This window comes from Microtus pennsylvanicus, chromosome 11, assembly GCF_037038515.1.
Source record: "Microtus pennsylvanicus isolate mMicPen1 chromosome 11, mMicPen1.hap1, whole genome shotgun sequence".
Classification (NCBI taxonomy): Eukaryota; Metazoa; Chordata; class Mammalia; order Rodentia; family Cricetidae; genus Microtus; species Microtus pennsylvanicus.
In genome coordinates this window covers 4,941,079-4,958,936 of record NC_134589.1, presented here as the reverse complement: position 1 = coordinate 4,958,936, position 17,858 = coordinate 4,941,079, and the positions used below count along the sequence as shown (strand labels likewise).

The window sequence follows — 17,858 nt, the reverse complement described above, 5'->3', positions numbered from 1 at the left end:
GAGACTGAGCTGAGACCTGTCTCCTCCTGTTTCATATTCTTCTCTAGTGCTGGGATTAAAGGTATATACCACCACCACCTGCCCTTTATAGCTAACTAGTGTGGCTACTGGGATTAAATGTGTGTGCCATCACTGCCTGGTCTGTTTGGCTGGCCAGTGTGGCTGTTTTACTTTCTGATCTTCAAGAAAGCTTAATTTATTAAAATACAAATAAAATATCACTATATTCCCCATTTTTGGTCTAAAATAAAAAGAAGGCTATAGTTAATATAAGAAAAACTATATACAGTAAGGACAATGACTATATACAATATACACAGGCAATAAATATATCAACAATGTTTAATCCATTTTCATTTGACAAATTCAGAGAAAATACTCCATATCTATCCTACCTTGGTGAGTCCAAAGTTTTGTAACTAATTTACTTTTTATCATAACTTGCTTTCTGTGTCTGATAAACAAGGAAAACTGTAGCTATATAGTTTTCAACTTCCTCAGAGACCCAAGAAGGAAATAATATAAACTGGGTAAGTAGGAAGTATTAGCAAGTGACATCCGAATATTGTGAGAAATGACAGAAACAACTGGATGCCTTGGACAGTCATTCAAAGTTTCTCTTCAGTGTTGGGGCATCCATCTTTGGTCTAAAGCCATCTTTAAAAGATTTTTCCATGAAGCAGGGTTTTTGAAGAACTGTCATGCCTTGTCTGGTCAAGGTTTGACAGTCACTCTCTTTTGTGTCCTGCTTGTCCCATGTCCAGTGGCTTATTTTATTCACTAAGAAAGCAAACTCCATGTAGAATTTCTTCCATACCTATCATCTGCTTTGAAGCAGATTGGTGCTGTTAGAAGCAAACAAGATTCATTGTCATAAAAAAATGAACCTATGTCATTAAAACATCTTATAAATGTTGTATTCTGTAGATTTCTGAAGAGGGCATGCTTATTTAAAATGTACCTCTATTTGACCTTGAAAAAATACCTAATGTGACTACAAATTTTATTGTAATAGGTGACTAATTACTAACCTGCCATTTCCTTATTATCATAACCAGTTGGTAATAATAACTTTCAAGGACTAGAAATTTGCATTACATTGTTAAATGAACTGTACACGTGCAATACCTTCAAAAGGATTAGAATGTATGTACAGTTTGTTTCAGTAAAACTAATCTCAAATTTGTATCTCTATATAAAACTTTTATGCAACATACAAAGTTCAATTCAATGTAAAACATTTAAAACTAGTAGTTGCTTTCTAAATGTAGATTCAATAATTACCTTTTTATCTTATCATATCTATATCTTCCCTTTCTTCTTTTCAAAGTAGATTCTACCATTTGATCCTAACATGATAGCCTAGTCTAGTCCTAGTTCCTGTCATAGTTTGTGTTTTCTCATCCACTGTGATGTGAACAGCCTCCATGACATAATCCAACTGCCACAAGATGAACTACTTTTCCACGGTTTTATTGACACTCTCAAAATCATAGGTCACACGAACAATTTCTTTTTCTTTTGTATTTGTTCAGAATGCATTTTGTTGCAGGGTCAACAAAGTAACTAATGTGGGTAAAAAACAGAGTATTTTTATACAGCAAATACTCTGATACCTAGTGCAGTAATGAAGTTGAGAATCTTACTCTATTTCATCAACTCAGTGTCCAAGCAACTCTCAACACTTAAAAGTTATGTACAAATACTTTTTAACATTTCCAACAAACTACACAGCTATAAATACATGGAAACTGAGTTTCTGGAGTGCATATAGCTTAGCGATTAAGATGCACACTCTGGAGAAAGAGTGTCTAGTTTACAATCAATTATATCATTTATTGTAATACATGTGTGATAGTCAGAATATCCCATTCTCTTGATGCCCATTCTTCATATATAATACTCTGTCTTTAGGATTGAAGAATTAATATTTCAAAGCACTCATAATCATTCAAAGAATGTAATTGTGAATTTAATAATATGATAAACATTAATTTCAAGATATAATTTGTTATGAATTGATAGGTATCCCTTTGTTGTTTTTAGGTGATGGTTTCAGACCATCTCCACAAAGTCTATTGTTAATAAAAGTTTCAGAAAAATGGCCTTTTCATGAGTGAGCAACAGAACATTTGAAAGGCAGAAATAAAATACTCAAGTAAATTACTTCACTTAGATGGACACTCTCTTTGCAAATTCAGGAAATATGAAATCTTTAAACACATATACAACTTTCCAACTACATAGCAATAGTATGAACAAAACTGAGATAAATATTAAATAAAAAGGTTAGCCAGACTCAGCTGAATAAAATGAGAAAGAAATAGGAAAGACAATCTGTAGATGGTATAACAGCAACTCATTTATGAGGTATTGACATCATATTTTGAGAGTGCATTTCCTATCCTAGTCTTTTGTTTCAATTATTAATGGTTAAGAAATTTTGATAATATTTCCAGTATTCTTTGTTGCTTTCATTGTTTAAAGTAGATATAAAGTTTATAAACATGGGAGGAAGTATATAGTGGCTTTAAAATTGGACATACTTAGGTAAAACAAAGTATGGTTAATGGAGTTGCTCAGTTGTCATCCATTCAATACCTTGACTCCACAACAGACATTACAAAGAGATGAGTCAATCTTACAGTACCCAAGCTCATTAAATTATCTAGGATGGATTCATTCCCTGACATTTCATCTTTTAAAGTAGAAATAATTTGAAAGCAGATAGCCAAGATGAGTCTCTGAGAACTCATTAAAAATCTAATAACTTCAAATCTTGTTAGTTTGCATTGATCTCACTTATCGTCATGAGCAGGATGACATCGTTACTATCCAGTCAGCAATTCAATGGCAAAAGCTAGGCATCATGTATTTGCTTTTTTTGTTCTAAATTTGAGTATGTGCAAGTTTTGGTATGAAAAGCTTAGAATTCCTTTTCCTGCACACTTCACAGTTCCCAGTCAGGTTCCCAGTAAGCCCAGGCTATAGAAAATATACTGCATCTCATATGCAAGGGAGAAGAGAACTAATAGTTGCATTCTTCCTGCATCAAAGGTCCGTGTAGGAGATGAGGCTGTGACAGTTAGGCAGATCATAACTGCTTCACTGAAATTACTTTCTTGGTGTCTATTAATCGATCCTGCCAATCTTTTCTAACTTCCATGGCTCCAAGTCTTCCTGATGAACATCTTCATTATCAAGTTGGAGTCTTCAACATCATGAGAGAGCAATGTAGACTTTATGCCTTAATGGTATCAACAGGTCTTAATTGACCTTTATCCATTGCCCACTTCCTCTTCATATCCGTTGGTCCTTCCAACTGCTTGCTTATAGCATAGGTTCTAATGTCAGATAGTGTGGAGGCCCAAAAATGTGGGTCCATTTCCATCTTGTCTGACAGAGAGTTGGAGATTGCTCAAATGATCCACAAGTGAAGTTGCGTCTCCCAACTCAGGATGTGATTTCTTGATTCCTTTAACATTAAAATAGCTCATTCAAGTAGGTACATGCCATCCTGACTGGTGGTCAGGATATATAAATATACCTTTGTGCTTTTTTTGTAACTATGAGGTCACCTGGGGAGTAGCTGCCTTCATCATACCTGGTATAGAGCAGTTCCACTGCTTAAACAATAGAATGCCAATGATTTGATGTCTCAGAGTGATAAATATTGTCTGTTTGAGGTGTCCTATGTATCATGTTAATAAAGTTTTTTGTTACCTTCTCACCCCACATCCAATTTACATTGGGTATAAAAGCTATGGGAAAATAAATGTGGCGATTTCAGTAATCACTGAGATGCCCTCCCAGTATTATTCTATGGTTTCTGTTATGTTATTTTTAATGTACTTCTGTATTCTTTACTTATATTTCTAAATTCCCATGCCCCTACCCTGGTAAGATGTATTTTTGTTGAGGCTGGTTATCAACAAAATAGAAGCAACTGCTTTACCCAGTCTGTGTATCCATGTGAAGAAAGCCAATATGATTATGTGTGTATAACACACACACTGCTTCTGACCTCATACCAAGAACCTACACTCAACCATGCTGAATGCCTCACATTTCTCAAACACTGGCCCTTCACAACCAGGTGGACAACCCCTCTCTTAGGTTGTAACACAAAAATTACCACCTAACTTCCAAGGTATTGTGTTTTTCTTTTTTCTGAAAATGACTTCATTCACAAACTTTTAACTTTACCGAGGACTAGGAACTGAAAGTTTAATCTGAATTCCTCCAGTATCCAACAGTCACTGCATGGCTACTTGGAAGAAAAGAAGTGGTATTTGTTCAACTCAAGAAAACAACACATGAAAGACAACATTTTGCCTATGGAGTAGCAAAATGTTTACTGAACACGGTTAGTTTGGTGAACAAATAGTTAGGTCTACAAAATTGCACTCACTATATAGCAATTATCATGGCAGTACTTTATACATTAAACATATATTGATTTTTTATATAATCACACATTCAAGGCATTGTAAGGAAACAACAGTATTACTAGGACACAATATTATGTTACCCCTAGCCTTCTAGCTTGGTTCATTCTGTGTTCCTGTTTCTGTTTTACAAGCTGACCAAGTGGATGACAGCCAAATTCTATGCACAATTCAAGAAGCAGTGCCCGCTATTCACATTTTCAAAGAATAAACATGAGTTGACTCATCTGTACAGGAAACACTACAAATATGTTCTGTCTAAGCAACTCAAAGTATAAAAACAGTGTTCAAAGTCCTACTTGTTAATTTCATAAGCATAAAGCACACTGCATTTTGATTTTGTCTGAGCTTTGCTGGCTTTGTGTGTCCTGTCTATGCCATTTGCTACCCTCTCATTTGTTTCTCCGAATAGTTCTTTATCAGATAAAACCTTAGAGCAAATCATGCAATCTTATCTTCACCTCAATATCATTACTAATAAAATTTTTAGTCATGAGGAAATGAAACAATTTTCTATTGCCAGAAAGTCTAAATTTAAAAATGAGTAACTTGTACACCTTAGATCATATGTGCCAATTAGCCACCACTTTCTCTTTGCACCCACACAAAAGTTGACTCAATCCTAACCCAAACAAAAGTTGGCCTGAACATTTAGAGTAGATCTTTTGATGAGATAAGCTTGGTACATCACTAATAATCTGCAATTTTCTGGCACTTCCTCAAACTCCAGTTACAAATTTGGGAAGGATTTCACAATATCACCTGTAAATATAATTCAAAATAGAATGCAAGAGACATAAAAGTTAAATCCCTACTTAATTAGCTGCCGAGAAATGGCTAACTGTGTCTTTTATGTATTAGTCAGCAAGAACTATTACATTCTCCTGCAACAAACTCACTGTCCTGACATTGTTAGTAGCCCTAAGTCACAGACCTTATTTTATGAGGTTATTTTGGATTATTTTCCCAAAATAGAGACAGAATATCCCAAAGTACCCATTGCTTGGGCCGGTCTTATTGTAGATGAGATTAAAACACAGTTGTAAAAAGACTGGCCAAACTCTTGAATGAATAGATATTTTTCATGCGTAGAGTCAGCTAATTGGTTAATTATTACTAAAGCCTAAGAACTTTGTCTCACAAAATCCATTCTACATTTGGAAGATGGTTGCATAACACACAGATCTGAGTTGGGACTAATAGAAGCCATGTGAAAAGTTTAGCATGGCTGCTCGTAGACCTTAAATCCTAGAACTGAGATATAAGGGCAGAAACAGAAAGATCCCTGAGGCTTGTTGACTGCCAACCTATATCCAGGTTCAATGAAGAGACTGTCTCCAAAGAATCAGGTAAGTAATGGATAATGCAAGACACTAGCATCCTCTTCACACATAGGATGCACAGATACAACACACACACACACACACACACACACAAACACAAAGAAACTATACCCTCTGTTGATGCTTTTTAAACTTTTCTATTAAAGAAACGTGACTTTACACAGAGAAAGAAAATTGAATACAGAAGTCTTATTCAACTGTAAATTATAGAGATTATCAGAATATAATATCTCTCAAAATTTTCCAGTCTTAGACTTTTTTCAATGCATGCCAGAGTTGAACAGTGTTAAAATTTACATACATGTTATATAATAGATATTATTTATTGGAGTATATAAACATTCCAAACTAATTGTTTCATAGGATTATCATTTACATTAGATATTGTTCCTTACTTCAAATCCAAATGTTGCAATTACACAAGCAGCTAACTGCCTGTAGCCTACAGTGTTCATAGCACCTCCTAGTCTCCTACCACTGTGTGGGCAGCTATTCGGGGCAGGACTCATGTGCATGCACAATACAGTACATGAACGTGCAGAGGAGAGTGAATGACAGCTAGGACAGGAACATGAGTGCCTTTGACATTAACTTGTCATTCACCTCACTGAAGAAAAACCACTTTCTCATGTCAAGTTACATTATTAAAAGGTATATTATTAAAATGAATGATGAAAAATTCTCCATGCAAATATTATTTTTAGGCACATTCATGCCATTCAACTTAAAACATATGCAATTAATAGAATGTGGATTTCAATTTCCTTAACAGAATCTGAAGCTTAAAAATACATTATGTTCCCTAACCAGATTGCAAAATGTCTTAAGAAGTAAATGCTCAGGTTACCATCATTGCTGATTCTTGTGTCAACTTGGTTGGGCAATGATGGCCAATTTTATGAGACAACAATCTAAATATTACTATCAACCTGTAAGTTAGATTGTGTTTTGAATATGTCTCATCAGTAGACCTTGGGTGAGCATACTACCCTTCAAAACATTTGATCATTAGATCAATTGAAGACTCCAAGAGTGGGGGAGACAGACTTCCTGAGGAAGCATCAGCCATTTCTTCCTCAACTTTGCAGTTTGGAAACTGTATAAGTTTCATGTCTGATTCTATTAAACAACACTCATTAGAATTCCCAGTCTGCTCAATAGATTTCAGAATTACCATTCCCCGTAAGCCTATGAACCAATTCCTTAAATTCTCACCAATACCACCCTCCCTGTCTTCCCCCTTCTTCTTCAGCTTATCATTTTTCTCTACTCCATATTATATTTGTTTTCTAGGAAACCCATTTAGTAATGACTGACATGAGAGAGGCAGTCAAGAAAAAGGAACTGTCAGAGTGATCATTTGATGGCAGAGAATCTTGGAGGTCAGAGAAGAACCTCTTGGTATTTTAAAACATTTGGATTTCCAAAGACACACTTTGGACAGCATAGCAAGACACAGATTTGGATGCTCACTCTTCCTTTCCTATAGAAAGTGTAGTTGGTGTATCACCACAGTAGCTGAACATTATCTTCCCCTTAACTATTGACAAATTAACCTTCCCTTGCCTACTCCATTCAGATATTAGTTATTCTTAATATCATATATTAGAGAAATGATTATCACTGAGAATTGATGTTATAGGGACATGGTTCTAATTTGGAATGTGGCTTAATAAAAATTTAAAATTTGAAATTACGATTATATTTCTGCAACACATTAACGTTAAAGTTATCTTGCTGAAAACTTCTGAAAAATCTAATTGGAGGGTATTTTATTCTCTAGATATTGTCTTTTTCTTCACTATCCTTCTGTACCTCTGTATAGTTTTGGGTTTATTTTTAGGACACCTTATATGAAACAAAGGTACTTAGAGAAGTTGTATTTCATAATGGACACTTCTATTGAGTGTTCTGTATATTTTACATAGAATCCTTGACCTTGAAATAGTGAGACCCTGGAACAAGTAGAGCGAAAATTGTTTATATCTTTTCTTTTCACTTAGAAACAGTTGCAGGGAGGGCAGCCATCTTCCCATTTGCTGGGTGCCTTTAAACGAAAGCAAAGCCAGAGGAACCCAGGATCTGAAAGGTGAGGACAAAAGGAGTCTCCAGAGAATGGCCAGCTCTGAAGAAAAGATGGAGCTCCTCTTGACGGGGGAGATTCCATGACATGCATCCCAAAAGTGTAAGCCATCTTGCCCACAAAACTGGACTGTTGGTATTAACAACTTTAGCCCAAACCACCTACTAGTTTATTTGAACTTTGCTAGAAATCCCAAAAGAACTTCTTTAGAAAAGTCACTATCCTGGTTTCTAACAAAGACAGTTTGGAGGTGCTGAAGCTTATATAGATGCACTGATTGGTCATGAATCACCCCCATGAGAACACAGCATGTCTCCAGCAGAAGGGCTTTGGAAGAATATCTTCTAATTCTGCCTAGTGGCCCTGAAATCTATGCTCACTTGGTAGTGTCTTGTGTTACCAACATCTGAGACAAGCCATAGAGTGTCTCGCTTTTGTGCTGATTACATGTGTGTTCATACTAGTGTATTTGTGGTAACAGCACTCTTAACTTCAGCACGATCTTGGTGCTCTGATGTCATTGGCTTATTGCGCTGGGCAAGCTAGAAGCATTATGTGTCCAGCTCTTGTAAAGACTATACTAATTCTGCTTGTTCTTACTTCTGCACTTTACTCACCCACATAATTCGTCTATCATCTATTAGCCTCTCAATAGCCTTCTACCTACTTAAAGACACCGCCATTTTTGCCTAAAAGCTTGCTCTGACACATCTAACTTATGGAATCCACACACCACGTTTGCTCTCTTGCAACTCTGGTTTTGCCTTGTATATCTCCTTCCTTTTCCTTAAGCATGATACTGATCCTGTTGCCTTGGGGATTTTCCATAGACCAGAGTTGTTCTTCAAGGTATTTACGTTGGTGACTTCTTGCCACCTCCAGGTTTTCTCTCATATATCACCTCTCTTTTTGAGGCCTTTCTTGCCAAGCCTATATGCAAATTATAACCTGTAATAAGTAGCTTGAAAGATGGGGGTCCTATCTCCTGGCATTCAAACTACTACTTAACAACTTGTCATTCAATGTGACCTGTATTAAGTGACTTATGCTAATATATTTCTATTTATTTTATGAGTCTGAATGTTTTGTCAGCATGTTTGTATGTGTACTGTGTGTGTGCCTGGTTCCCATTCACAGATCAGAAGTGGATGTCAGATCTCCTAGTACAGTTACAGATGGTTGTGAACAATTATATGGGTGCTAGGAATTGCTTCTAGGCCTTCTGAAAAGCAACAAATGCTACCAACCACTGAGACATCTCTCAAGCCCCCATGACTCATTTCAAATGAATAGAATATGGCCAACATTAGAGGTTGTCATTTTTTGATTATGTGGAAAAGGGACTCTGGTTCCTATCATAACTTTTCACTTGCATGCCACAATAGAAACCCGCTGTGTGTTGTGTTACAGGGGAGCCCAGTTTGTAAGAAACTGAAGGAATGCTCTAGCCAAAGTGTAGAGAATAGAGGTTGTCTACGTATCCACGTGCCCTTGAAGGAGCCTGCTAAATTCCAGACAATGAATCTTTAAAGAAAGATTATCTCAAATGAAAATAGAGATACGTAATTCTCCTATCGACCAATGACTACAATATGTAAGAGACATTGATCATGATCCAGAAGGTCTGCAGAAGCTCACTTGATTCCAAACATTGTGAGATGGAACATGTTTGCTCCTCTTAACCAGTAAGTTTTGAAATCACTTATTACCCATTAGTAGAGGATTAACACATGATCTTCACTTCTCTGTCCTTTCCATATGATCCCCTCTTCTACTCTGTTTTCTTCCATACTACTAATCGCTATTCAATATGGTTTTGAATTAATTTATATCCTTTACTCACAGACATTCTACAGACATTACAGAAATTACTACTAAAATTTAAGATTCATCAAGACAGGGATCTTCTGTCTCAGTTTGATAATATATTGTTATATTTGATCTGTCTATCACAGAGTAGGTAAGTAGTAAATATTTGTGGAATTACTATTATATGAAAATGCGTCTCCTTTACCAGCCATACATTCCTCAAGACAATGGATTCATTTTATGAGACTGTGTTCTACTTCACCCTCAGATTTTGAGACTGTTGAGTCTGCTCAGAAGAGCAATCTGCAAATAAATTGATGGAAAAATCAGCTGCTAAGTACTCTATCAACCAAATCAAGGAAATGAGTACATAACCCATTGTGTCAATTTTAAACTTTATATGGGACAAGAACTTGAGATTATGGCATATTTTAAAAAATCTTAAAATTTGACTGCTTTTTTCTTCACAGGCATAATGTAGATGCAACTCTACTTAGAGGATGATGTAGTAGGAGCAGATAAGCTCAAATTATACTCTATCCATATATGAAATTCTCATAAAATAAATAAAAATAATACCCTTTTTGCTTAGAAAATAGTACTAGTAGGGAAAATACATATTTTTCTATTGTTAGAGAATTGATTTAGGAATTAAAAAATGAATGTGTGGTAACAAGAAAATGAAAGGAATTAGAGAGGAGTCTTGAAAACTAAGGCTTTAGCCATGGGAAGTGATGATGCTTCCTACATGGTGGACACTGGATTAATTTATTGAAATATGTACTCATGGAGGAACAGTCACTGATAAGTTCAGGGAAAAAGAGGTGATATTGGAAGTCCACATGAAATACCAGCTAAATCAAAACACAGCAACCAATGCCCGAGATGGTGGTGGAAACCTTTCTGGTTCTTTTTGGTGAACACAGTTGTCTTGGGGCCAAGGGACATATTGGAAGGGGTCAGAAAGAACATGCATGACAAAACTCAATTAAGACTAGGTTTGTATTTGAGACACAGAAAGATCTATTCCAAGAATATACATTCTAAGATTATAAAACACAAGCTTCATGCATAAGACGGTTAAAACACATTCTTTCCAAGAAGAGTCTGTGACTAGAGCCCTCCTGCATCCAGAACACAGTAATCACCCCAAGTGTTTCATCCCCATCTTTCCCTGGACATATTTATGGTTCACATGCTACATGAAATAACCAAATTGTCTACCAAATTAAAAAAAAGTTGTCCGCCTTTCCTAGCACTAGGAATCATCATGGGATACTCAAGTGTAAACTTCATGTTTGACAAAGATCAACAGTGTTTAAGTGGCAGGTTTTAAAACCTGAATCAAACAATTTCACGGATTATTTGACTACCAAATGTTTGCCTTAGAAGACCTTTGTACACCTATTTATTCCAACGCTACCATTTTGCACGTTCCTAATTTTATTTTAATTCATATTGAAATCCTCATCATTAAGACATATACATGTTTTCAAGGAACATTTTGTCTCAGTGTCCTTGAAATCTTCTCTCCTGAGTCATAGCACTAACTAAAAGAATGAAATGCATCAGTGGTGCTAGAAAGACAGGCGAGGAGTTAAGAGGATCCAATCTCATTTTACATTCCATCCACAGTTCTCCCCTTATTTTTCCTCCTGTCCCCTGCCTCTCCCCAGCCCACCCCTCTCTATGCTCCTCCCAACAGGTAAGGGGTCCCATGGGAATTCCAAAAAGTCTGACACATTAAGTTGGGGCAGTACCAAGCCCTTCCTTCTGCGTTAAGGCTCAGCATGACATCCTACCATAAGGAATGGGTACCAATTAGCTAACTCATGCATCAGGGATAGATCTTGGTCCTACTACCGGGTGCCTCACAGATAGTTCAGGCTTCATCACTGTCTCCCACATATAGAGGAGGGACCTAGTTTGGTCCCATAGAGGCTCCACAGATGTCGGTCTATAGTTAATTAGCTCTTATAGCTTAAATTACCTCATATTTCTTATCTGAACACTACCACGTGGTGGTACCTTTTTAAGCACAGCATGTTCATCCCTTGCTTCCTCTGAGTCTCCCTGGAGATGCCGCCCCATTCTTCCCCAAATTCTCTCTTTTTTTTTCTGGAAGTTCCACCTAACCTCTACCTGCTTAGCTATTGATTTATAAAATCAATCTGAGAGACAAATCTTCACAGTCAAAAGGATTATTCCATAGCAAAGGTGGCTAACAAACTCCATTCAGCAAGTCCATTCCCAGGGGATTCAACACCCTCTGAACCCAGCAGGTATGCACAGATATATATTTTATTTATTTTTATTTATTTCTGTTCATTCAGGCTAAGAACTAGTACATATAAAGTTAATTATTAATTAAAAATATTGCATCAAATAGCACATTGAGTGTCCCTTTCATTCTGATTTTATGGTTTCAAATGTCAAATTTTGTTCTGGTTTGTTTTTGTCTGCTTGTTCATCTGCTTGCTTTTGAAGCGGGGTTTCTCTATACAGTTCTTGCTTGCCTGAAACTGACTATATAGACCAGGCTGACTTTGAACTCACAGACTCTGCCCTGCCTCTATCTCCTGAATGCTAAGGATTACATACCACCCTCAACTTCACATGAGATTGAAGACGTGGATTTACCATAATTTCCATCTTCAATATTGAATTTGTGCAAGACGGTATGCTTCAGAAGCTTTTTAAGTCTCCCTCTCCCTCCTTCCTTGTGGCACATTAAGTTGGGGCAGAACCCAGCCCTCCCTCCCCCCCGAATTACAGCTGAGTATGGCATCCTTCTCACTCTCCCTCACCTCCCCTCTCTCTCTCCAACCTCCCAAATCCCACCTCCACTGTTCGCTCCTAGTTTGAAATGAACATTGAGCTTTGTCATTCTTAGTCTTTCCTTTTGGCTTAATTTCAGAATATCATTACATGTGTTCTACAAATCAGCTGTGATTCAAATACATCATGTTACTTTTCAGTGTGTTTTTTCGGTTAAAATTGCACACAGAGAAGGCTTGGTTTACATTTCCCATAGTAACCAGCAAGAACACTTAAATTTATTCTTTTATTTTTAACGCTCTGGCTTTACCAGAGTGGCAAAGGGTAATATTAAAAAGTCATGTTACAGCCTTCTCTCCTAAGCTCGTTCTCCTAGACATTCAACTCTACAGAGATATAGTTCACTCAGCAAACATCATTGACTTCATAGAAAAGTCTTTATTGACCATATAAGCCTGTGAACAGCATTTCAGTTTTACGTGTCTGAACTTCTGGAAGCCAGAGGCTAGATGTTAAATGCAGAACTTTCTGAATAAATTTTAAAAACCAAAATTTCTAAGGTTTTCCTAGACAACAGCAAATAAACTCAACACAAAGCTTTAAGCAGGGGCTCTCAACCTTTTTAAAGCTGTGGCCCTTTAATACGGTTCCTCAAGAGACGATGATTCCCCCAAACATACAATCAGTTTATTGCAATTTCATAACTATAATTTTGACACTGTTCTGAGTAGTAATGCAAATATACGATATGCAGGCTATCTGATAGGTAAGCCCAAAGAGGTCACACCTCACGGTTGAAAACTGCTGCTGTAGAGGAATGAAGGAGTAAGTTCCTGGTATCGAATTCATGTTAAAACAAGTCTGGAGAAATTGTTTTATTATTTCCTCTTGTATCTTTAAACATACTTGTAAGTAAAAATAAGTTTCTTGAAACTGTTGGAAGGATGGCAAATAGATAGTTTTGATGAATACACATTGATAAATCTACACATACAAATTTCTCAATAATCTGATTTTTAAAGAAATCTGAGAACTCGCCAGATTGCGTGGAAAAGTGACCTTGAATTATCTACCTGTATAATGAGAGTAATGAGAAAAGAGATCTGTTTCACAGGCTCTACAAACACCCATGAGAGCCTGCTTCTACCCAAAACCTCAAAAGAAATCAGGACTATGACACACTATGATTAAATCATTTTAGTTGTATTTCATTCAACCTGGACATTTGCACTGATGATCATAGAGCCTTAAAGATTCCCCAAACAGAAAGACCAGCAGGTATAAACTCTCAACATAGCAAAAGATCACGTAACAACAAAATACAGTCAAGCTTACCTTCATTCACACTCTTCCATGGAGAGGTGGGAGCTGGTCGCTCTCAGCTTGCGATGGTTAAGAATGGTCTTTAGTTAATAATAAAAGAAAGAAAAGCCTCAGATATCAAGAACCCAGGTTAACCATTGACACTGGTTTGCTCCTCTGGTTCTAGCCTGGAATCTACCTCAGCAGTCCCTGGCATCTTATAAAGCAGGCGATAACCGGTCACCCGAAACTGCAATGACTTCACTGGTCTTGTTCCCCTGAAGGTCAATCAAGTATACCCTGACAAGTTTTTTCTTCATTCAGGGGTAGAAGGAGGAGGAAGAAATCCTTCACCAGAATATGCTCAATCATGCCGGTAAATGACTCTGATGTTTACAAACGGGACTACTCCTGTCTGTCGAAGACTTTGTACAGTGCCTTAAAATGAAACCCTTTCTGGCAGAACTATTTGTCTTTATCTTAACAGGTGAGGGCTGGGATTGCATGCCAATGAGCCACGAGACAAGGCAACTAGAGATACCCAAACATCCATTCCTATACTCAACATGAAATTAAATAAAGATAATTCATCTTGGGCAGCACAGTAGGGTAGCCCTGATAAGGTGGAAAAGAATGGGTTGGGGCTGGGGATGACTCTTTTTACAAGCCCAGAAGTCAACGCCTTACCAATGAGGTGGGTAAATAAAGCTCATGCTGTAGCCCAGGTCCTGACAGTCAGTTTTCCATACCTGGAAGTGCATCCTAGAAGGTAAGTGAATGTTCAAGCCTCAGCGTGGCTCCTGAAAGACAGAACTAAGCCTTAAAATGGAACAGCTGGGTTGAAATGCCAGAGGAATGTAAAAATCAGTCACTAGGAACTAAAGAAATCACTCCCAAGCTCTTGAAGCACTCTCTGCCCCCAGGAGCGCTGTTTGCAGGAGAGTGCAATAGGGTGTTTTTCTAACTAGAAGTTTGCTTTATTTTACTCCAAAGAGCAAGGAGAGGCAGAGAGCAAAAAGGACCCCTATAGCTTGGTTCAAACTCCAAATTTAAGTTCTGAGCCTGATTGTTGTTTGTGGCCTGCTTGGTTTTGAATTCTATTTCCAAAGGCTTCAACGCTTGGGAAAATAAGGTTGTTTGTGAATGTGGGTGTGGTCAGTAGTTGTGAGAGATTTCTGATGCTTCCTTTTATACACACACACATACACATCCTTTTCCTTATTTGTGAAAAATGGAGAGATGGTGGCAGTGAGCAACAGCTGCCACACCACTCCCTCAGGTAGATAAACACTGTGCCAGACTGTTAGCGAACATAAGGTCTTGACATTCTAATGTAAACACGTGCTTGGCAAACTGTAACACAACACCTTCAGAAGAATCTGAACCTTCTGAGAGACCTAACTTCTCAGTTGCCCATCAATGTCAGGCAAACAGTGGGCCCACAGCTCACCTTCTCTGGAAAGAAACGTGAAAATTAGATTAAGTGCCTTCATTTCAGTCTTAACTGGAGCAACAAATTTCATTCTGATGTGTATTAAATCAATCTGGCTTCAGTGTCTAGTGGGCATTATCACTTACACTAATTGGAAGCTAAGTTTCCATTATATTCTGCCTCAGACTTTGAGTTTACACACATGTATACACCTGTATATAAGCATGTTCCTCTGGCATAAATACATGTGTGTGTGTATGCACATGAATGCCAGAGAGCAGCCTTAGATGTTATTCCTCAGGTAGACTGCAACTTTTATTCTCAACTTTGGGCAAGTTTCTCTCACTGAACTAGAACTCACCTGTTTCCACCTTTATAGAGATGGTGTTACCATACCAGTGTGCTGGTTTTGTTGTTGTTATTGTTGTTTTTGCTTTACAGTGGTTCCAGGAATTCAAAATCAGGTCCTCATCTTTTTATGGTGACCACATCATCTTTGCAGCCCTCAAAGGACTTTTGCAAGAGTGTAAAGATACAGTGACTCATTTGGTTCTGGGAGGATAATTTCAGGGAAGAAGAATTCATGTTAGTTCTTGGATTGGTCGAAGAGAATTAAGGATATGATGTTGTAACATAGAGAAAAGCAGGACAGGGGGCAAGATGAAATCAAATAGCTTCTTGACTTCAAGAGTCATATCAGAGGGTGTAACTTCATTGCTTCATTCGAAGTAGATTTTGGGAGTAGAAGACATGCTGAAATTGATCAGAAAGTAGAGAAACACATTGTAAAGCCAAGAGGTATTTAAATAGGTTTTTATGTCACCATTGTACTCTGCCCCTTCTATCCACAGTCACTGAGCATGAGTTTAAGTGGGTTTTAGGCTCTGTGAGCTACAATTCTCCCTGAAGCAGAAAGAGAAACATGCAAATGAAAGCAACAGATTTTCTCTAAGATTTGTTATATTGCAAAGTGATAAAAATACTTGCAACTCCAATGTACACACTGAGAAATCATTTGTTTTTAATCATCTCTTTTTTTGTGGAGCTTTGGTGGTATCATAAGAGAGTTTGTGTCATTCAGAGGGACTTTAGAATGCCTGTCAGGAAAGCATGGGGACCAGATCTCAACACTCAACAGGTGTGAAGGTGGTCCTCTGTAACCCCAGGTGTAGGAGTGGAGACAGGCAAATTGTGGAGTTCATTGGCCAAGCAGCCTAGCCAAACTGATGAGTTTTAGGTTCAGAAAGAGAACCTGACTCAAAGCAATAGAGATGGAAGAAGACATCAATGTTGGTCTCTGGCTTCCACACTCGTGTGAACACATGCATACACATACTCACACAAATATACACATACACACAGAGGGAAAGAGAGAGTTATTACAATTTAGAACTTTCATATTCTGTTCCGCTAGCCCTGACACTAGCAATGATCCACACCAGAACAGTTCTTACATTTTTAAGTGGCCACAAAGAGAAAAGAAAGAGTAACGTTCTGTGGCATGTAGAAATGATATAAATTTCCATCTTGCTATCCATAAATAAAGCTTATTGGAACACAACCAGACTCCTTCATTTTCATTGGATCAATAATGCCTATGTAATAGCCGCACGATTCAGGGGCTTGCAAGGACTTGTGGAGACTGTGGATCTCAAAGCCTAAAATATTTAGCATTTATCCTTTCAAAGGTAAATGTTTACCAAACTTCATTGTCACTACACAACCTACTTCACTGCTTGCTAAAAGCTAAGCTTCACTTCTCTGAAAAATTAATTTGCTCGTGTGGTTGAATGAAAATGCACTGCCTTTCTGGATCACAGTGTCCTAATGGTATGGGTGAGATGTAAAATGTCTGTCAAAGGCCACAGGTTCCCACCTTGTGTTGTTAGCCATGGTGGAATACAGGGCTTCTTTGGAAGCAGGTTGGGTTGGATAGCTGGGGTCCTGCCTGTGAAGGGAATGTGGGGACACTTGCGTCTCCCCTTTCTCTTTGCTTCCTTACCACAAGGAGGTGAGCAGCTTTGCTCCACTGAAACTTCCCATCATGTCTTTCTCCTCTTCACAGCTCCTAAACAATAAAGATACTGAACACAAAGATGAGACAGGCATCAGTGATGAGCTGTAATCTTTGAAGGCCCTCAACCTGTGACCTATTTCCTTCAGATAGCTCCAAACACTTCAGGGTTCCACAGTCTCCAGAAAGTGCCCTCTGGGAGAGACCCAATGTCCAAGCATTAGGGCTTTTGGGAGCATCTTACACTTAAACCATAATTAATACAATGTAACACAAATTACATTTTCTGGGGGATTAAAATGAAAGGATTAGCACTTAAAATCTCTTCTATGTCTAAATCTGTGTGGGAGTATATATGCATGAGGAAGTGCCGCTTCCTTCCTGTGGGGACCAGAAGAGGCTATCAGATGTCTAGAGCTGAATTAAGAGGTGCTAGCAAGCTACCTGACATGGGTAATGGGAAGCAAACTCCAGCGCCTCTCCATGACTGGTACTCGCTTTTCATTCTGAAGACGTCTCTCTGCATCCCTACTGCTCTCAACTTTTTATCATTGGTTTTTGTTTATATAATGTATTATAACCATAGTCACCCATCTTATCCCTTTTGTCTCTCTCCCAGTTCTCTGGACTCCATGCTTCCCAACATGCT

At 37.8% G+C, this 17,858-nt stretch overlaps 1 protein-coding gene across 1 annotated transcript in view; it reads right to left on the bottom strand.

Moving 5' to 3' along the window:
• Window positions 1-13,929, bottom strand: part of Kcnj16 (potassium inwardly rectifying channel subfamily J member 16) — a 56,881-nt gene extending 42,952 nt beyond the window's left edge. The window contains exon 1 of the mRNA XM_075989984.1: window positions 13,797-13,929. The gene's annotated coding sequence lies outside the window, so the exon portion shown is untranslated. The remainder of the gene's footprint in view (window positions 1-13,796) is intronic.
• Window positions 13,930-17,858: the final 3,929 nt, after the last annotated feature.